The following is a 22441-nucleotide window of genomic DNA, read 5'->3' as shown; positions in this document are numbered from 1 at the left end:
CAGCTGTATTTTTAATTTATTTTTTCTCTCTGTGCCCTGTTTCTCTAATCTTTGTTACTTCAATTTTAATTCATCATGTCCATTATTCCCTTCTAAACAATTTATCTTTTAACTTATTTGTGGATAGAGGAGCAGAGAAGGGGAGGAGGAATTTGCCACTCTCATTTTTGCACCCGCTTGCTTACACATACAGGGTGCTCCTTTTTCATGATCATTCTCTTATGTCTCTTTCAATTATAGGCAGTTTTCTTCAAAATGCCATCTCTAAGTAGCCTCACAAGGAGGGCATAGCTGCTTTTGTTCCCAACATTCCTCTCATCCAAAGATACCATTTAAAGGTTTCCCTTATGATTTAGTGATGCTCTTCCCACAAAACAGACTACCTATTGTCATCCATCTGGGAGATTTCTCATTCCCCAGAAAGTATTTTTTTTTTCTCAGTTATAATACTCACAGCTGCATTTGTTGGAAAAATCACACCACTGGCAAAGGCCAAAAGACAGGTGGCACTTAGATGAGATACAGGTCTTGAGATAGCCCAGTAGAAAGGGATACACTTCACTGACAAAGAATTCTTTTCTTACAGTTGTGCAGTCTAACTTGCTCACAATCATAGCTACAAATGATGCACTGATTTCTATCTCTGGATCTGTGGATAGCATATGAGTAGGAAGTCCTTAACTGAGACCCCTGTCTGGAACATAAAATATTCCTTGTTCTAAACCAGAAATGACTGCAGAGGAGTGAGTCTGTTTTGGCTGGGTTTACTTGACCTGAGTACACACACATATTGCCAATGGCCAGTGTGACATCACATAACATCTCATTCCACAGTAACCAGAAAATACACTCATCTGCTTCTTCACCTGGCACATGCAAATCATGGACTAGGACATTCATTTAGTAAGCAGTCAGAATTACCTAGCTCTCATTTTTAACTACCTACTTCTTTTTCAGCTTTGCTTTTTGAAGATGCTGAGGACAAGGAGCCACAAGTCTCTCCAACAACTTTCTTCCTGCGTTGGAAGGTCAGGATGCCCTTGGTACCAATTGGATTGACACAGGAGTCTTCCCAGCACCCAACATTTATTTCTCCTTTCCACATTTGTCTATGTCCTTCCTTGTTCTCCCATAACTCTATCACCTGGGATGGTTTTGACAATTCTTTCCTACATGCTCAATCTGATTTAGTTTCCTTATATTTCCCCGGGGACTTGAATTGCTGTTCATGCCCCATTTAGTTTTCTTTTAGAGAGAACACTGCTCAGTGTAAATGTAGTGTCCTTAGCCCCAGGAACATGAAGAGGAGAGTAGAGCAATTTCAAGGCTGCTCAATTTCTTTGGCTCTTACTTTGTTGCCTCACCTACTGCTCTTCAAGAAGTATCCTTCACTAGACCTACAGAATTTAGTCAGAGCACCTATTTGATTTCTCATTTCATGCATTCTTTGCATTGTCTGCATGAAAACATAGTCTAGTCCCCTTGCTCTCAGCAAGACATCACACATTTCAACTACACAATCACTCCTTGGGATAAAAAGGAAGGAAGGAAAAGTCTTCAGGCAAGTAAAGAGCATCAAGCCCTATAAAAAATTAGAGATGTTGTTTCTTAATAACCATTGACTACCTGTGAGAGCAGTAGTTCCTTTTGTGCCCTTACGAACAACTTTTTTATTTCCCCCCCCCCGCCCCTTTTTTTTTCTGGCCACCAAATGGTCAGCTGACAGGGTAGCAATGGCTTCTCACAATCTTCAGTGACACAGGTACTACTGAAAGCAGTGGGATCAAATGTTTTGCCCATGTCCTAGAAGCACTGAGACTAGAAATGCAGATCTTCAAAGTCCCAGTTGATTTTCCAAAGGTACATGCAACTTGCATTGTTCTTTGGACTGGCCTTTTCCTCTCTGGTTCTTCTGCCTGGTCTACTGTTTGGTTTGCTTTTGTGATACAGCAAACACCTAGAAACCCCTGCAATGGATCTCATTAAAGAGGCTTAATTACAAATGCTCTGATTTCCCCTGATGAAATTTCCTGATCCAAGAGGGGAACTCAACATGCAGCCTTATAATAAATACCAAATCAGTAACATTGGAGTGTTCTCAAGTATGGCCAGTCCCCCACTACTCTCAGTTGCTCTGCCAACAGTGCAAACCACTGGTGTGAATGAACAGGATTGCAGCATTTCAGAGAAGTACTTGCTTGTCTCACAGGCAAGCTTTAGAAATGTAAACGTGTGTAGGAGGATCCATGCTTCAGGCTGGCTCCTCAAAACAGAACAACTTTTAATTAATTTTTTTAAACATTGCCACAGGCTCCTCTTAAATTGATGAGAAGTACATTCCAATTTTCTTTACAGAAAAGCATTGTATATTACACTTAATCTGATTAGGTAGAAAAAAAAAGAAAGCCAGCTGTGCTCCTAAGAGCTTTAAATATCTCCTTTTAAACAGAGAACACTGTTTATATCAATTCATTTGAATATGTGGTAAAACACATATAAGTGATCATTTTAAAATACCAGATAACTATTTTATCATTGCAGTCCCCTCATTATGAAGACACCTTACAGTAAAAAAAAAAAAAAAAAAAAAAAAGCAAAAACTGCTGTCACCAAATTGTAATTTACTGACTCTGAAAGTGTTAAAGAATTAAAGCAATAGAGATTTAAGATTATTCACCAAGGAAATGAGCCTTGAAACCTGTATCACAATGTATTTGGTTACAATTTCATTTCTGAGGGAAATGATATTAAGAAAAAAAAAAATCACATACATAAATCTTTTCAAATAAGGAAAGAGATACCGGGGAATCAGGATGAGATTATCTTCCTGGCCATTACTTCCATCCAGAGGACTTTATTTTGCAAAGCAGTTGAATAACCTTACCCACAAGAGCAATGAAAAGCCAATTCATCACTTTAGATCAATGGTCCCAGTTGACTTAATTGAGCCTTAAAAAAGGCCCCTGGGGTTAGACCATGACGGTGAAGGCTGCCCTGGTTATGGCATTTGGGCAAAGCGAGGACCAGAATCCCAGTTCAGCTCGTTTTCAACTTCACTATACCACATGCCTGTTAGCTAATGAAGAAAGTGTGAACATCAAGACTGGTAATGAGAGAGATGAAATTGTAACCCAGCCTTGTAGTGTGGGTATTTGTCCCACACAAACAAAAATAAACCCAACATTTAGCTAATGACTCTGACACAATCTCCTCTATGAGATAAAGACCAGTGCATGAGGGGATATTAAAGAGAAGGTTAAAAATATGCACAGCTACAAGTAGCCATCAGTGTTTAGGAGGTGAATAGGGGCACTACCTGACCAAGCTCTGCGTGTTGTAGCAGGATGCAGTGGACTGAAACTAAAAAGAGATAAATTGTAATTTGTATTATGTAACATGACTAAAAGGAGGATGGAATGGAATGGAATGGAATGGAATGGAATGGAATGGAATGGAATGGAATGGAACAGTTCAATTGTAAAGGACCTCCAAAGATCACCTAGTCCAACTGTCTTATCAGTAATCAGTAAGGAAATGGAAAATTTTGCCAAATGATTTACAGCCATCCAAAGGAAGACAAAGTACTTACAAACGTGTAATGCCAAGGACAATGCTTCACTTTTGGAACTGGCTGGACAGTGGCATTCAGGAGTACTTTGTCAGCTCTCTTATTTGTTTCTTGCTGGTGGCCTCTGTCACCTGATATTCAGAAAACCAAGGAAAGGTTGTATTTTGTTGCTGCTTTTATATTTTTTTTCTTTCCCAATACCCTATGAGCCACAAGAGCTAAGGCACTTTGGGGAATCTGGTGTCAGCTGGAGAACTCTTAGGATAAATATTGCTGCAAAGAGCAGAAAATCTGGACCCATTTCTACACTCACAGCCACACCCAAGCTCTTAGTAGTTTCTTCAAAGTCAACTTAAGGCAAGACTCTAAGCAGCCATGCACAGTATGGTCAGCAAGTTCACACCAAACAGGCTATCAGATCACCTTATAAAGCACAATACCCAGTTAACAAGATGTCCACATTGCTATATATACTTTATCCAGCACAAAATGATCCATCAAACCTTATCATCTTTACCCCAAAGATCAATAGGAAATAAAAATAAAATAGGAAAATAATATGAGCAACAAAATAGGAAATAGGAAGATAACAGCCTACATTCCTGGAAAAGCATGGTGTAAACAGCATAGGACATGTAATCAGCCTGGCCCTGCTCATTCAGTGAGATCCTCTGATCGTACACTTACAGAGCCAACTCCTGCCCTTTAAAGATTGTACCATTTATCTCATTCCAGAAGCAATCCACCTTCTAAAATCATGTCCTACCTACTAAAATCATGAAATTCTAGAACATTCAAACCTCCCCATACAGAGTTTTAATCACTTCTATTTTGAAATTCAAATTGGGCATAACACTTGAGCACCTACAATTATTTCTGATAGTGAAGATTTCCATTAGGATAGGGAACTTTACATACATCAGACAGAGAAAAAGATTCAGGGACCAAAAATCTGAAAACATATAGTCTCTGATTCAAAATAAGATTCACAATTTCAGCGATGAAAATAATTAACTACAGGAACATAGGAATGTGATGGATTTCCCACCACTTTATATCAGAATTGGATGACTTTCATCAGGGCCTGCTGTAGCTCACATGCAAGTCACATGCAGCAAGTAGGAGTTATCAAATGACATTTTTCATACTGTGTTATACATGACATCCAAACATATGCAATGACTTCCTTGGTTTTTATTTAAAGAAAAATTGCAATTGTTACGATACGCAGTCCATTTAGAGGCTTTATCACAGAATAAACTTTAAAGGAGGAAGTGATGTTGTTAAACAACAGAGCTCAGCTGAAGACACCTGTGCATGTCATACAGCTAGTTTTAAGATTAAGATGTAAAATTGGTATGTCGATATCCTACTATCATTCATGATTCAAAAATCAGCCAGTAGGACAGGAACCAAAATAACAAAGGTATGAGCTGTAACTGTATCACTAGGCACCCTTTATGCCTCTAATAAAATACTGGAGCTTAGTTTCTGCTTTCTGCTGGGGGGGGGCGGGGAGGGAGGATGTGATAGTACTCTGATTGATGTTGCAGTGCAAAGCAGAGAAGCCTCATCTGCAGATAAAAGAAACATAAGCTCTAATGAAGACATGCTTAAAAAAAAAAAAAAAAAAAAAAAAAAAGAACCCCCTCCCAGTCTAATAGCCTTAAGGCATCTTAACTAAAATGTCTGAGAATGAAAACTGATCTGTTTAATTAATGCTGAGCTCTAATCGTTAACAGCAATTACATAACAAAAACTATCTCAAGACAGGGATTCATGTACTAGGAAATTAAATACAGTAGACAAAACAATAATTAAAGAGCTTCTGGAACATTGCTTCTAGAACAGCATCTAGTACATTTACATTTCTGTAAATGCAGGCCTGTATCCTTCAGCTGGGGCACAGAAGAACCATCGGGGCTGGTGATCTGCATGATGCTGGTCTTCCAACAGTCTGTGAGGTGCACTGCTATGTTTTGCTTCTGTGCATGTGAAGCCAGAAGCAGCCATTTCCCATGGTTAAAACTGGTTTGATCTCACTGGTTCAAAAGTTAGGTGACCATTGCTACTTTTGAGAGTAGCATGAGCCACAGCAGAAGGAATTAAAAGGCATCAAATGAAGTCAGGAAGTAACAAGCTTAGAATAAACAGAGACATGTACTTCAAATACTGCAGAAAGCTACAGATCCTACAACCGAAACCCATTCCAACAGTGACTGGATAAAGGGGTGGTATATCAGCATCATCAATACAAAAACATAGTACTTCTGACTTGGAAGTCGGAGCTGCAAGTGGCAAAAAAACAGCACGAAGACTCAGGAAATACTAAATGACTGCCTTGTTCCTGTGGCCTAACCCTTTTCTGTGGCTACTGCTGGCACACAAGGCACAGGGCCCTCCTAAGGCCACCCTTTTATTTAGAGATTTGGAGGGAGGGCCTGCCTTTATTATGTCCCTCCAAATCTCTCTCTATATATATTTATTTTTTTGTTTTGTTTTGTTACAACACGTCAGAATTCACTATAACGATTTCAAAAGGCTGGAATACCATGGTTACTTACTTGGCAGATTTATGCAATTTCTTGGCAAATGGCTAGCACTGTGGCCACCAGCCTTGACAGCAGCACATTTTCATCCCAACTGCACCTTGAGGTCTTTGCCTTCTGCTGGGGCAAGTACTGGAGATGCTTTTCACGTGGCAGAGGTGACTGCTGCCTCGACAGCTGTGGCAAGTTCTGCTCTCCAGGAAGGGCTGGAACTGCTGACTGCCTGCAGCTAAAATGATCGCATCTCTCCCTTGCACCATAACAGATAATGCGTGATTATTGGGCTCCTGCAGTCTTGGCTCCCTGAGCTATTTTCAAAGGAGCGCATGGATCTGCTGGAGCAGCAATCTTCACTCCCAAATAGCTGCAGCGCTCCCTGGCTCTCCCCTTTGCCTCCAATACCTTTGCTCCCAGTTGCTGCTCCCTCCTTTAAGTCTAATTGGATGGACTGAGCCATCCAAAAGCAAATCCAAACGGATCATTTTCTTGTCTGACTCGGATTTCTGCAACGTGCGAGGCGTACACCTCCTGCTGCCTGGTGTTCCCCCAGCATCGAACCGCAGCAGTGCCTCCAAGAGACACAACATTTGATGTTATCAAGAAACTCTGCTGGGCTGCTGTGGCTGATGAACTCCCCACAAAGCAGCCGCTCCCACCCAACCTAACGCACAGCCCAGGGTTAGCTTGCTCTTTCCCTTCCCAGCTCCCACAGATGCTTGCTCGATTTAGGTCATTTGGTCAGAATCGTCTCAGCTCACTATGTAAAGAAAGGAACAGAACAGACCCCCTTTCCCTCCCTCCCTGGTTATATTTTCTCCCCACTTTCCACAAAAAAAAAAAAATGAGAGCAGAATTTGGCTCAGTCCACCTTCTCCCTTCTGTCTCCTGCTCCCCGCTCACAAAAGCTTCCCTTTGTCAGATTTGTTGGCCTGTGACTGACAAGCAATTACAATAAGTAATTTCATTTCAGTGGAAGATAATAAAACGTGATACCATAACTACCCACAGAGCCTCCAAAGTATTCATGTTCACTCTAATAACCTGGCGAGATGCTGTTAATCTTGACAGAGGCTGCCCAGCAGGTGCCAGGGAGCTGAATCTTCATATTCCTTCACTGTTTGCTGATCCTTCCACAGGGAAAGCTCCAAGCTGTTAAAATGCAATGGCCCTGCTCTACTTTTTAATTACATTTAGTTTATTAGAGGCACAGTCAGATGCATAACTAATCCTGGAGCCTGCCCTGCCTTGCTGAGGAGAGAGAGGACGGTCTGGTGCAGTCAGGTTCAGCCTCGTGGAGCCGCTTTCCTCTGGGACACGGAGACACAGGGAAAGGAATGTGCAGTGCAGGGGGAGCTCTGCTGTTTTCCAAAGCTGATGGTTTTTACTAATACTTTCCTCCCCTGCCTGGAGACCCCTTCAGTGCAGGCTGGTTTTGTTTTCCACTGTTCTTGCTGAAGTACAGATTGGTGCTGCTTTGTCCCTTCCATTCAGCCCGTCTGTCCCCTCAGGAGCAGAGTGCAAATGGGATGTGTGCAGGCAAGGGGACGGGGGCACCTGGTACTGAAGAATTACAGACATCTCCCTTAGGAAAGCTGCATTTACCAATCCTATGGAAATAATGCTGCCTTTCCCTGAGATGCCTCCCAAAGGTGCACATCAGCACGAGAGGAAGGGCAGGGAGAAAGGAGAAGAAAGGCAGTGGCAGTGACTGCCTTCGGAGGCCACTGCTGCTCTTCTCAGCTTTCTGCTCCCCCTTGGAAGCACAGGGGGAAATCAGGGCCTTTTGGCCAAGCGCCAGGCATGTATGGCTCCTCTGCTCCCAGGTGTCTCACTGGCTGTTCTGTATGGCAGACCCTAGATCTCTTAGCTGAGAAAGCAGCACTTGTACCACGAGCACCTCAGTGTCCTGACCTTAAAATGGCGATGCTCATTCCTCCTCAAAAGCCTGCTTACTTCTCAGGCCATGCATCGCTTTGGTGCACAAGCAAGCCGTGGCCTCCCTTTCTGAGCAAGCAGGATCCCACCCTGCTGCCAGAGCAGAGGCTAAACCGCCCCACTCAGCATCCTACAGCACTGCGGAGGGGAGGATTTAATGCACGTGAGCTGCTGAGTCCGGCGTGGAGCTCACAGAGAGAACAGCGCTCTGAGTGGTGGCCTTCCCAGAGACCAGCCTGACCTCCCCGACACCATGCAATGCAGAGAGGGCAGCAGAGAGAGGGCACCGAGTTTGGCTGGACATGTTTCCACAGCATCGATGGTAGCTGTTGGCTTTTTCTGACATCTCTACTTTCAAAATTTCTGTAACCAGAAGTACATCATAACAGAGGTAAGATAGCAAAGATCTCTTTGGGTGGTTTGAGGACTAAATTGTTGTAAGGATGTGTCTTTTAGAGAGGGAAAGCCAGACGAACTGCTCCCAGCCAAGGACAAAAGATCTAAAAGGCCGTTGCTAACACTTCCAATTGCTAAGCAAGAGTCCAGCTATAAGATAAATTGAAAGACCATATTAAAATCCACCTGGCTGCTGTTCTGTAGTTCCTTGTTCTTGTTAAATCCACGATTGTTATCGTGTTCCAAGCTCTTAAGAAGTAAATGAAATGCTTAGAAATACTCTGAAGGAGATTACAACAACAGTGATAGGACTGTCTCCACCTTCCAAACGTGAAGATGTAACATGAAGATATAACATGAAGATCTGTATCCACCAGTGGGTGGGTTCCAGAATAAAACCTGCACTATTAAGCTCTTTGGAAAGAAAGTTACACAGGGCCCAGGTCTGACTTCTTTCCAAACCAGGGAGTGGAAAAGGCAAGAACGTCACTTCTGTCTTCCATTCTTCAACCAGTATATCTCTAGACCCTGCCGAATTTGGGTGGAACTCGGTATTCATGATGGAGAACACTCCCATGAAGCACACTGCATGGACGTCTCAGAGAGTTCATTCCTTTGCTCTTCTGTCATTTCTTCACAGCTGGATGAAGCTTTGGAAGGGAGGCGTAATACTTAATTTGAACATAGCTGAGCTGTGGTTTTCTCCAAATAATGCTCAAAGCAAAAGATAGGAGATGTTCCTGGTATTGTTTGGAAATCTACTTATCTTACAACTTTAGACATACTGCCCTTTAATCCAGAGGGCCTTCCTGAGTTTACATAGTGAAAATGGGAAAAAAATGAAATTCTGTATTTTTGAATAGTGAGAACATGGGAAATAAATAACCTTGGGCTTTCTCTCCTCCAAGAAGAAAGGTGATATAAGAGCAAGCTAAGTGCAGCTGACTTGTCTGGATTCAGAAATATGGTCCAAACCAACAAGAGAGCCTCTTGCATAAAATAAAAAGGTCAAGAGTATAAAGATGTGATCTCGCTGGGGGAAGAGAGCCAAGAAAACAGTTCGCTATTTAAAGAGCTGATTAAACAAAATATAATTAGGGCTAACTTGGCCCCTTTCCCAGAGTTCATAAACCCACACAAGGAATCTCCTCTGGGGGCAGTACAGCCTGACGTGTGCCTTATTTAAATCAGGCCATTTAAATAGCTGACCTTTTTTAGTGTTGGCTTCTGCTTGTCCATACACCAGCACCTCTTTCTGCAGCTAACCTTTGAAATTGCAGCCTGCCTGCTTGTGTCTCCCACACCGGTAGTCACAGCGCTGACGTAGCAGGAGCCAACTGAAGAAACCAGAACTACAAAAGAATGTGAAGTTCCAGGAAACCCTTTGCTGCATTTTTATTTCCTCTGTCCCATTTGCCAAGCAATGCCCTGGCTTACATAGCCTCAGAGGACTGGGTGAGCTCAGCTCTCTATAGACTGAAAATCCCAAACTGAAAAGACAAAACTAACTTTTGAGGGTAGCTTTGTGCAGAGCTAATCCAGGTGGTGATCTGGCCTGTTGTCATCAAGCTTTCAGGCTCTCCAAAGCCTCGTTTTGCCTTCAGCAGCCTGATGTGCTCCCTGCTGGACTGGTACCAGTAACCCATTGCTCTGCTAAACCTGAGAAACAGATTTTTAGCAGCAAATTAAATCACTTGGGCACAAACCCAGCCTAACCTGTTTCACAGCTTCCAGGCAGGTGGCTTGCATTTTATTAGCCCATCGCTCAGGTAGAGTTGGCTTTCCATGCCAGCACTGACCATACGGACATGTCATGTTTCTTTGTCCTTGGATGGAGCACAGGGAATTCATCCACTGAAAATAAAAAAAAAAAATCACATCAGAAAAGCACCTGCAGGCTCATCACCATGAAAGCCAAGAGAAATAATGGGAGAAGAGTGGGATGGAGAAGCTGTAACTGCTTTTCTCTGTCTAGAAAACTCACTATGGTCTGACTCAAAACCCTTGAAGTCAGCAAGAGTTTTTGCATTGACTGCAGGAGGCTTTGGATCAAAATTTGATTTGGGAAGGAAGAATTGCAGCTATCAAGGGCTTTCATTAAAGTAAAACAGTGATTACAGAATAAGTGCTAGAGTTAACAAAAGAACAAATGATGGTGCACTGCTTGGCGAGACATGTATGCTTATCCTGCACAGTAAGTTGTACAGTAGACACCTCCCTTCCAGGTTGTTTGGATGCTTTTACTTTATTTTAATTTGTCTCAAGGTTTATTTGCAGGAGAACGATGTAAATTCAGCAAGCAATCTCCCAGAGATGCACATAGAGAGTGTAAAATACTCTCTATGTCCATTATACTGTCCATTCAGTAAGTCCAAAAGCTAGTCAAATATGCCCTCCCACTTCTTTACAACACTGCAAATATTTTCTGAGTTCTTGATTGAAATATATGTAATTATACCGATTTTAGTCTGAATTGATACTCCTCCACATATTCTGCACACGCGGCTGTTCCTACAGTCTTCAGAGAAACACTACTGTCAGACATTTTCAGAAGCAGGGAGTGGACACAGTCCTAAACAAACAGACCAGTTCCAACAAACTGGTGTCGAACGAGGCTGATGGAGAGAAGGAGTGTTTGCCTTTTTGTATCACAGACCCTGGGAAATGTCTGAGGAGCCTTTATTATCCCCATCGCAGCAGGCAGCGCAGATGGATCTGTGAGATGGAAGGCCATGAACGAAACGCACATCTATATTGTGGAGCTGCCCAAGGCCAAAGAATAACTCACAGCAGCTTTACCAGACCTGCTGGATTTACCGCTTGTTTCTCTATCCCTCCTGTATGAAATTCCTTTGAATTGTATCTGTTGCATGTCTGGACCAGAATGTCCACATGAAAACTGACTCTCCTGGCTAGCAGCTCCTCATCCACTTAGGCGTCCTTTCAGAGAGTTACAGCCCCAAACTGGAAACACCAGAAGAAAGCTTCTTGGAGATTTCAGCCTATTAGTTTAAAGGTAGAGTTAAGATGAATTGAAACTCCCATGTTAGTGGCTCATTAAGTAAATCTAGGGGTGCCAAAACAGGCTCAGACTACAGCAGTAAAAAAAAAAAAAAAAAAAAAAAAAAAAAAAAAAAAAAACAGCAACAACAACAACAAATACCCCTCTTGCCCAATGCTGTAGCCACCAGCCAGCATGTTTTCTAACACATGAAGTGAGGTTTTGTTAATAAACAGCTGTGCCTGATCTGAAGTAATGGCCACAAGGCTATTTTCCTGCTAATTCCCATACTCATTTAGATTCATGTCTAAAATGTTTGGTTTTTTAATGTGTCATAATTAATAACATTTTTTTTTCTGACTGACCTATTGTCCCTACCAAAACATTTCTCTTTGTTTTCTCCCCGCAATACTTTAGAAGGGAGGCACTTTCTTGAAACAATTATCTAGGGTTAATTACACAGAGCCTAAGAACACTTACCTCCTCCAGAGCTGCCGGAGACCAGGGTTTCACTGAGGGACATGCACCACCCTGAACACAAACAGGCCCAAGAAGTCCATTCAGGATCATTCTGATTTTCCTGAATTTCCATGGAAGCCTTCTCCAATGAGGTTTGTTTGTCCTGGGATTTTGTGACCCCAGGAGGAGGGAAGTTGCTATTACATTCATGAAAGGATCAAAAGATACAGCCCAACTCCACTTCAAGCCAAGTCTTTATGCCAGGCTCCTGTCTCCTGTTCTGATCACAGGGCAGTCACACAGGAGGACTGGCAGCCTAAAAACCTGCTCAAAAATCCTGACTTCAGTCTGAGCCAGTCTTCCATTTGTGGCACAGAAAGAAATAAAGACACATAGGCTCTTCCTTCCCTCCTTGAGATAACCCCATCTCCATCCTCACTCCAAGAAACAACCACATTGCCAAACACAGACAATGACAGACTGCAAAATGCAGATTCTGCACATTTTGCCAAATATCCTGACTTCCACGTCAGCATAATGGCTTTCCTCCTCTCAGGAAAAGATTCTGATAGCCCAGATCAATCTATTCACAAGGGTTAAGAGAACTTCTCTTTAGCCCCTTAACAAAATTATCTCGGTCATCGGATCTACAGTAGAAATTGGCTTTGCCTAGTGAATTTGCAGAGTCTGCTTTTTTTCGCACGTGTGGTTTGCTTTGTACCTCACTTATATAACACTTATTTATCACAGCCACACAGGCTAATTCATGTATATGTATTTAGTATAAAAGCATTTGAATTAATGTTCCCAGCTTGTTTACTTTGAAGGACTGAATGCCCCCTCAGGAAGACATATTGATCTTGAAGGAGGCCGTTCTCTGATGAACACTGGTTCCTGCAATATTTATGGCATCTGAAGCCTTTTCTCTACTCTTGATCTTTTGAAAAGAGATCCCGAAGGAGGGTGACAAAGCTTGGAGAGGGGAGGAGGGAGAAGAAGTACAAGAGGGGTCCCTTTGCTCTGAGTGCAATGTCGAAATGTAAACAGGACGGTGATCAAGGACTGTGTCTGTTTCTAAATTAAGCATTTAGGTTGTATATTAATGAATGTGAGAGGAAAAAACCATTGAGCCAACTTTACAGAGAATGCTAGAATGGGAAAAAAAAATCTGCAGCTTTTCTCAGTTTTGCAGCTCAATTCTGCTAATTTAGGCCATATAAACTGTGATTTTGAGGCCAGCCAAAAGAACTGATGTCAGTGGAAACATCAGAAAGTAACCTCTTCACAGTCTAGCACTTGCCATCTTTATAATTACTCCACATGGCTATATTTATTATTAAAAATAACATTTGTTCTTGCTAGGATTCTGCTTCCTCACCATAAGCTGGGGTAGTTTTTCCCCCTTCTGTCCCTGGGCTACTTGTAAATCTCCAGGTGCAGGAGCAGGTACTTGTTTAGAGCATGCCTAGCAAATGGGATCTTCTTTCTCAGCTAAAGCCATTTTATTGCATTGCAGAGGATGGACAACATACAGGCAGATCATGCCCAAATTCCACTGAGGAGCTATCATTCCCATCCCCACCAATCGCTCAATGAGCAGGAAACATCCAGTGGCTCAGGAGAAACCAGTGCTGGTGCCTGCAGCTATATCCCATATTCATTTCACACCCTTTGTGGTTATAAACAAGCCAGAGAGCAGGGGTGGCTGAAGACATCAGATGGGACCACCACTTCTCTCTGAGTCTCAGCCCACATGGACAAGGAGCAAAGGCCAAGGCAGAGGGCAAACGGCTTTGCAGCTGGGGTGCTCCCATCTATCCCCTCCTCCATGCTTTTAATTCTCTTTATCACATGTTGCACAAAGCGTAGGGCTAACCCACCTCGTATATACAAGTGTGGATATCCAAGTGTGCCTGCACATGCTGAGATGGGACAGCTGAGCAAGGCACGCTGCACAGTTACCAGCCACAGCCCTTTGTGTTCTCATGGCAAGGTACAGGCAATGAGTAGAAAAAGATATCTTTCACCCACTTCTGAAGGATGTGCCACGATATCCTGCAAAACAGGTAATAAGCAGAGTCATTTGCCCTGCTCTGTTGAATGGAAGAGGGCTGTGAGGCTGCCAACTTTGAGCTGTGCTTCCTCTCTGTATTTTGTCAGGAAAATCCATGCTAACATTCAGAAACCATGTCTAAGCCAGGCTGGGAAACCATGAGGCCAGGGGCCAAGGTTACATTGTAAAAAAGGCATTTTTCACTCAAATAGCTTTGTTGCACCTAGCTAAAAAGAATTTGAAGGAAGATTTGATCAAAACAAATTATTCATAGGTGCAATGTGATGAGAAAAGTAAAGATTCGGGGATTCAAAAAAAGGGGGGGAAGGGGTGGATTTTAAAAGCATTAGCTTCAAAATGGGTCTGGCAAGTTCTGATTCCTCAGAAGTGACCTGCATTTGAAACTTCCTTGCAGGGACTGTGGATGCAGATGGGATTTCTAAAGAGGACGATAAGGGAATGATTGAGGTTTAGAGCATCAAGAGCAGGATAAAGAAGTTGAAGATGACACATATGCTCCTGCTAGCACCTTTTCCATACTATACGAAGGAGATTCATCTCCCTGCTATATTAAGATGAGCTACTGAAAGAAAATTTCTCCCCATAGACTCAGTCAGTGGAATGGACTGCCCCAAGGTATTTTGGTGGCCAAGAGCAAAATCTTTTTAAAAAGCCGTTACAAAAACCATTACTCATTTCTCTGCAGTTAGAGCCTGTGTGGAATATATATCCTCAGCAACAAACCTCCTGGTGAGTCTTATTAAGAAAATCCCTCTAAATTAGGCAACCAGAAGTGTCAGTTGTCTCAGGCATCCCACACCAACCTGAAGCTCTGCATTGCCGCAGCTGTTCCTGTGCTCCCCAGGGGCTGTAACACCACACATCCAAGTAAAGAAAGGTCACTCTCACCTGGGTAAAACACTCCAGATCTCTGTGGCTGCAGGATGGGGTGACCAGGAACGACCAGAAGCTGCAGAGGCACAGCCTGCTGCCTGTCAAAGCCAGCATCAGCCCCCTCTCTGCTTTCAGTGGATTTCTGCATTTATTCTGTTCACATGTCGAGATCTACTAGGGTTGTGATGTACTGTCAAGATTTCTACCTGAAAAATTAAAATAACCAATTTTAGGTTTGCTTTGCGTTTAGTTACTTGTTGCAGCTTGTCACCAAAGCTCACGCCTCTCTCAGCTGTGTGAGGCACATCCCTGGTTCAGTCGCGCGGAAGAAAGAAGTCGAAGTGCTTTTTTCATCCAAATATTTGTTTTAAGGGGAGATCAGAAAACTTAACAATGGCAATGACTCTACAGGAGAGGTGGGAAAACCAGTGTTCATCAAGTAGTTCAGTGCTGAACAGAGAAACGGACATTCAAGCTCATTTCACTACATAATGTTATTAGTTATATGAAATTAGACTGTCAAATACGGCTTCATAAAACGCGAGGGGAACGCAAGAGGGCAAGGAGGAGAATGAACACACAGGGGACAAATCACTGTCACTCACAATGGAGTGCCTGGCAGACTAAGAATTAAGTTCACTCCTCAGGGCAAGCCATCCCCAGCTGTTATAAATACATTTTAATGCCCCTGTCAGAATGCTGAAAGAGTGAGGCAGCCTTCCCCAGCGCAAGATGTCAGGTGTTTTCTGTCATTCAGAGAGCTCGAAAAAGCCACATTTCGATGGGGGCTTTGTCACTTTTCCCTCTAGCAGTGCTACGGCGGCTTCTCCAGCCGTCAGATGGGGCGGTGGTGGTTTGAGAGCAGGCACAGGCTGCTGCCAGGCTCCGCCCTGCGCTGCTACTGCAGGCAAGGGGTTTGTTGGGCTCCTTCAGTCCCCCTCCGGACTGTATTGCCAAATCAGCATTTAAGAGGCTGCCTGGGCTTCTCCTCAGGGGACTGACAGAGCAGGACTCCAGCCATGCTTGGGTGGTGACAGCCAACCTCTGGGAGGCCTTGTTCAAAATCACATGATTCCCAGAAGAAATGAGGTGAGGCCAAGCCTCCAGCCCAAGCAACAACACCGTGCAGCCTCCAGAATACGGTGTCACCTTCCTTTCCCTGTTAGTCCAGGTCCCATTCTCATCCCTAAGCTGCATCCCAGCTACAAAGAGCTTTGTGGTGACTGAGCTAGGCTGGGGCCAATTCTCATTGCTGCTGCTTTATTTTTCCATTTCTGAAAAGCCTTTCTTCAGAAATGAGTGCCAGGAGGGGACCTTTCCCCCTGCTGCCAGGTGTGCCCCGTTACAGCTGCCAGCCCACAACACCATCTCCAGCAGAAGCAGAGCCCAGGTCAGCGCTCCTGCAAGCCTCCAACATGGAAATGGGCTCTCTTCTAGGTGAGTAGCTCTCAAATACAGTTCTGTCAGCCCAACAAGAGTGAAATGGCATCCCCACTTTTGGGTTACTGCTGCCTTTCGCTTCCCTCTGGAACAGGAATCTGCCCTGGCTAGACCGCAGGCACAGGGCATTTAGCATCTAGGAGACCAAGCACATCGACAAAATCGGATGGAGCCGTGAACAAAAAACCCAAATGGGTGACTCTGGAAGAGGAGCTCATTTCAGATAGAGAGCACTTCCATCAGAAATGGGCTACTGCAAGGCAGCACACAGGCAGCTGCCCATCCCTGGAGAGAGGCTTACAGGGCTAAGCACTCCTTGTGTTTTCCATTTGGGCTCGAGTCAGTATTTAGTCCTCTTTCTGGCACTAGGATGACATGGCAAACCCTTCCCAGTCCCCCCAGTTATACCAGAACAACATCTTGCAGGGTTTTCTCCAACCAGAACAATGAAACAAAAATAACACACCTTTGGAAGTCACTGAAATGCCCCCACCCCTCATCACTGAGCTGTTATGAGTGGACAGCATGGCCCCTGGAGGACAAGTGGGAGGCAGCAAGGCTCACTTTTTCTGCCAGAGAAGCCCAGCAGTCAGCACGAGGCACCCGTTCAGAGGCTGGGCCTCTGCCTTGCCAGGCAGACATTGCCGACTTCCCACTAAGTCGCTGCTGAGGGTGATAAAAATGAGCTTGCTGCTCTTGCACTGCTACGTCTACGGCTTTGCTGATGTGAATTTCTGACCTCGGGTCTCGACTGGTGCCAAGCCAAGCAAGAAGATGGACAAGGCAGCAGCTACCGACTCGATCCGCGGTGACGCTCAGGGCCGAGAGACGAAGGCATCCTTTTGAATTGGAAAGCCTTTGTTTCGATGATTTGTTTCATTCCCATTTCATTTCTAAATGGCTCCTGTTTGCCTGCAACCGCCTTGGCGATAGTTCACGTACAGTAACACGCCAACCTACCGCAGAATGTCTCGGGGAGAGATATTTCACTCGGCTCAGCAGCCCTTAAAGGGAAGCGTCTGCCGTCGGACGCGTGTGCTCGTCACCCGCTGATGCATGGGCCTGTCTGAGCACAGACTGGCTCAGCGCGCGCTCCCCGCGAGAGGCAGATTTTATCAGCGTTACTGTTGCGGCAGTTCTTTAAAAACCAGTGTGGGATCTCATATTTCTGGGAGCGCACGCGTGCGATTTACGACCTCGCAGCCAGCAGCACAGCAACACAGATTACTCAATTCATCATTTCCCAGGAAGGGAAGGCAGTTGCTGAGGCACGAGGAGGTTTCAGTTGGGTGAGACCTGGTCATTATCTATGGAAGTAACAGCTTCAGGAAACACACTCTGCTTCCTAAACTTCAGCTGGAAATAAGACTGCATCCCCAAAACTGGAGCTCCCATCCCACACATAGCTCCACGCAACCAAGACCCATCGTTGGAAGCAGACAGCACTAATTCTACTTAAAAATGCTCATGAGACACACAACGATAAATAGCAAGTCTCTAAGCCTTATCCTCCTGAGCCTAGGGACGTGGCACTGGGGCCAAACTACCATGCTTCAAAAGAGAAACCCTCCCCTGCTCTACCACGTGGCTTTTTAGTGTCCCCCTAATCCATTTTTTTTTCCTAGTAGGTATCTTATAGCCACCACTGATGATGACAAAACAGCCTAAAGCATTTCAAACTGCTTCTCCTTTTGCTATACTGATTAGCCAGCACAATAAAGGGAAGAAAAGTGTTTTCTAATTATATACTGCGTCTCTGAGACACTTGGCCACAGGCCTCTGATCCGATCAGAGATGGTTTATAACGAGATTGAGATGTGAACGTCTGCTCTTTGTTGGTGAGAACTGAGGAAGCTTCTACTCATCACAAAGTGACACCACCTCCACATGCGAAGGATGATCCTTCACAACATCCAGCACTCTGATTTTCTTATATATAACTTATCTCTTACTTACACAGCTGAAGAAAACTATCACACACCTCTCCCCAGGCTTGCAGCCATAAGGTGGATGCTTGTGCTATCATACTGCCAGCCCCCAGCACCAGAGAGCACCCGGTTCAAAGGGGCTCCATGACTCTGCAAAGCAACATGAGGGGGGGATTAAAAATGCTTCAGTGCCTTTGCAGCTCAGCAGATGGCATGAAAGACGTGGAGTTAATTAGGCTGCATATCTTTAGAGATGTGTCATTGGGGTGGTTCCCCCTTCTCCCAGCAAAATATTACAAAACCACGGGGGCTATTTCTTCACTGAACATACACTCTGACAGGAGATCCTCAGCAGTTCCCACTGGGGGGAAGGTGATTTTTTCTGTTTGACACAGGATCACTTTTTCTACTTTCTAAAGTTCACCAGGCTGGTGGGCACCAGGAACTCCAGATTACAATGTGGAAAAACAGGTGAGAGGAAGGGGAGACAAGGGATAAGAAATCACAACTAGTACAACTCTGTCCTTACCTTTCAGCATATGAGCACAGAGCATAATAAAGCCATAATGAATTTATTCTTGGGTACATGTGCTTTTCCAGAAGCCTTTGCAGCTCTTGTGTAAAAACGACAGCTCTGTCTCCTGGGGCATAGCTCAGTCCCTGGGCCATTAACAAAGTCCTTGAAAGGGCTCCTTCTTTTTTTCCTTTTTTCCCCCCCAGTACTGAAGAATCTCCTGTAAAAGTATTCAGAGACTGTGTGGGAGTGGGAGGACTGGGTTTTTAGACTTCAGCCCTTCAGAGGTGGTTAACACAGCATTGCCAATGTTCAGTTTGCAGGTTTGGGGCTTAGAAAGAAGGCCACAACCCACTGGTTCGTTTCAGAGGAGGCTCATGTCTGTCCCTGGCTTCCATACTCGGTAAGTCTTTCCTTTCTACATCCCATCTTTCTGCCTGGCAGGACAAGGAAGAGCTGATCCTACCACCTCATTCTCAGGTAGGATGCAAGTTTGCACCCATCCATGCCTCTGGGGCTTTGGGTTTGCCTCACACTACAGCTCTCAAACCCCCTTGGCTCCTGAAGCAGGGGCGGATGCACAAGACTCACAACCAGCAGGCAGGGTTTGGTTAGATTTGTTGACTGAAAGCACGGTGGCAGTTTAAAGGTGTAGGGGATATAACTACGAAAAGCAAAGTATTTTAAGGGAATACATAGCAAGAGTTAATACCCAACATTAATAATAAATTCTTGCAAAAAAAGCAGAATATGGTCTAAAAATGCTTGCTGCAAGTACTTGTAATAAAATAATGACAAGATAAAACCACAGCTATTTTTATTGGAAAATATTATTGAGTTCTTACGAGGACAGTGTCTAGCAGCTTCAGCTGGGGCAGGACTCAATTACAAAGGAAAGAACATTACGCCTCAAGGTATCTACATGCCTAATTCCCACTCCAGCCAGTATCTTCAAAGATAAAGCCAGAACGGCCTTGCCAGGGAAAGCCTGCCATCCAGCCCTGCAGAGAATGAGGGGATCAGGGTTACACACCTTCTGTAGTGCAGGGGTGACAGCTTCCATCAGCCCTGTGACTCCCGAGGCACTGCCTGGTGCTGCCTTTCAGTATAGAAGAGTACGCTGCAGGGTGGCAGCCCGGGGTGGCAGTTAATGCGATGGGCAAAGGCATAATGATGGAGGACATTAGAAGGCAAATCATAAAAATAATTTAAAAGAAATTACTTTACAGCTTTACAATAAAAATGAGCATATAAAAGAGGTTCAGAAGAGATTGCTGCTTCATTCTAAAGCAAGTCTGGAAATTAGCTAGAATTTATCAGACTGCTTTTGGATCAGAGACACAATAAATGCTGATGTAGTTGTTACAGAAGGTCTCTGATCTACTGTTCAGAATAGAAAATACAAACTTATCTACAGTTTATCTTTTCCCTTGGGTTGCTTTTTTCATTGCTTTTCTCTTTGCTCCAGACAATTAAATGATGCTATCGTTAGTGCCCACTTGATACAGATACCCCCAGCCAGACTGGTGTTAGTCTGAATTGCGTAAAATAAGCTTGTATATATATGCCCCATGCATGTGTTATATATAGATGCCCCACAGTGCTAGCAAGCATGGGTCAATGACATACATGGGTGACACAAATTGCCCTTAAACAGTCTTAACTATCTGGGGGGAGGAAGGCTGGGGGTAGGAGGAAAGTGTGCAAATGGTCAAGGAAGAAATATTATCACTTTCCCCAACAAGTCATGTATCCCATCTCTAGCAGCTCATGATCTGCTTGCTCTTCTCTTAAGCTGAAGCTCTGTCTTTTGTGGGATGGGAATTAATCTGGTCTATTTACTAGGCAGTAAAAAAAAAAAAAAAAAAAAAAAAAAAAAAAAAAAAGTGAGCTCCACTTTTTTACAGACAAAGAAGCTAGAAAACAGAAGATCCAGGGTGAGATTTTTCCACCAGTTCTCATTACTGTCATCCCTCTGCTCTTGATAGCAAAGGGCCAACTGATCCCTGACCTGCGCAGGGATGCTCCTGGTGCCTGTCACTGCCTGTATGGCTGTGAACATTAATTCTGGCCAAGGAGACTGTTTCAGCTACTATAGACTAATAGAGCTGATGACTTTAATATTCACATGGAAAGAGCCACCCTTTAATTTCAAGGCCCTGCCAAAGATGCTTCGTGGCAGTAAAGCGTGCAGGAATTGCTCCAGGCAGGAGCATCCCCTTGCCAGGACCCAGACTGACTTTTCAGGAAACCAAAAGTCATGGCATCTGGCACATGGGGACAGATCAGGGGTATGTCTTAGCCCCTGTTAACCCTAGACTTTCTTCTAAAGCTCACTGCTCCAGAGGAAGATGACATTTCTCCATACACTGGCTCCAGGCATCCGTGCATAGCCACGCTGGCCCAGGGACAGTGGGAATAAAGCCATCCAGAGCCTGCCACCAGTCATCTTATATCCTGATGCGTGAGGTTTAATTACCCGTGTCATTAGCACAGTTTGCTTCAAAAATAGTATTTAACAGACACCATAAAAGACCATCATACAAGTTCGTTATCTCCTGCCTAGATGGAAACATGAGAGATTAATTTGGTAGATTTTTTTTTTTTACAAGCACAAAACAAAACACAATACAACCATTACCTAGAAGCCAGGGGGTAAAGCTAAATGCAGCCCTGCATTTCAAAAGGTGCTTTTAGAAGAAATATTAAAACACCGATAATGAATTTCTTTTAACCCCACTCTTAAAAAAGGGAAATTGCAAGGGTTTTGAAAAACACAGAAGCAAGAATATTCATCACAAAGATGAACATTTCTCCAATGAGAAACCTCTGTGGATGTTTTCATCCCAAGCTGTGTGTTTTGTGGTACCTTTAAATATGTAAAGTGTTGCTCCTTTACTCTCCTGACTTGCACAATCTGTCAGTGGCCCCAGGTCCTCACAGGCTTCTACCACTGCTCGTTTCCCATGGCAGTAGTTAGTGCTTCAACTGCAACACCAAGAATGAAAAATGAAAAAATAAACTGAATTTGCCAGGGCTGCTTGTGCCAAACAAAAAGAACAGGAAAGACGAAGGGAAGGGAAAACCCTTACTGACCTTTCTGCATTGCCAGCATGCTTGCTGGGGGAGAAAGGAGCCAAGACATCTCTTTTTATTTCCTCGATTTGAAATTTTAAGGGGCAGGCTGAAAGCTTGTGCTGGTGCCAGACTCCGCATAGACAGGGGCTCCGTGCTACCGCTGGGTCGGATTCACTTCTGCGCTGCCTTGCCAATGCCCTCAGCGTTTCCTGCCTGCACACAGACCCAAACCACATGACATGGAGTCAAATTAAATTACCATGTGGTTTCTTTGGTTTGCACAGACGGTCTGTGGGACCTGTGTAAAACAGGCCCACGGAGTCCCCCAGATGTCAAACCAGTCAGGAGCCCAAAGGCAGCAGGGCCCCTGCAGCCTTGATGCAGTGCCCATGGTGAAAGCCTGGTTCCCGGGAGCCACGGGGAGTGAAAAGGAGGGGGCATGCAGAGAGAAGAGGGGCAGATTCTCAGCAGGACAAACCCGCCTTGCTCCACTCTCCAGGTCCAATTGCATCAGCTGAACACCAGTCCTGCAGTCCACAAAGCCACTTACAAATGCATCGAAGAAATTCTCTTTGCTTTCTGAAGCTTCTCCATCCCACTCCACAAAGGCCTATCTCCATTTCCAC

The 22441-nt window shown here is 44.2% G+C and overlaps 1 long non-coding RNA gene across 1 annotated transcript in view; it reads right to left on the bottom strand.

Annotated features, from left to right (window-relative positions):
- LOC118170270 overlaps positions 1-22441 on the bottom strand; it is a 29620-nt gene that overhangs the window by 3238 nt on the left and 3941 nt on the right. Inside the window, exons 4-5 of the long non-coding RNA XR_004752613.1 lie at positions 14871-15061; positions 3590-3699 (exon numbers count right to left, since the gene is read on the bottom strand). This is a non-coding gene — a long non-coding RNA (uncharacterized LOC118170270). The remainder of the gene's footprint in view (positions 1-3589; positions 3700-14870; positions 15062-22441) is intronic.

Source organism: Oxyura jamaicensis, chromosome 7, assembly GCF_011077185.1.
Source record: "Oxyura jamaicensis isolate SHBP4307 breed ruddy duck chromosome 7, BPBGC_Ojam_1.0, whole genome shotgun sequence".
NCBI lineage: Eukaryota > Metazoa > Chordata > Aves > Anseriformes > Anatidae > Oxyura > Oxyura jamaicensis.
Note: the sequence above shows the minus strand (reverse complement) of the source record. Positions and strands in the feature narration are given on the sequence as shown.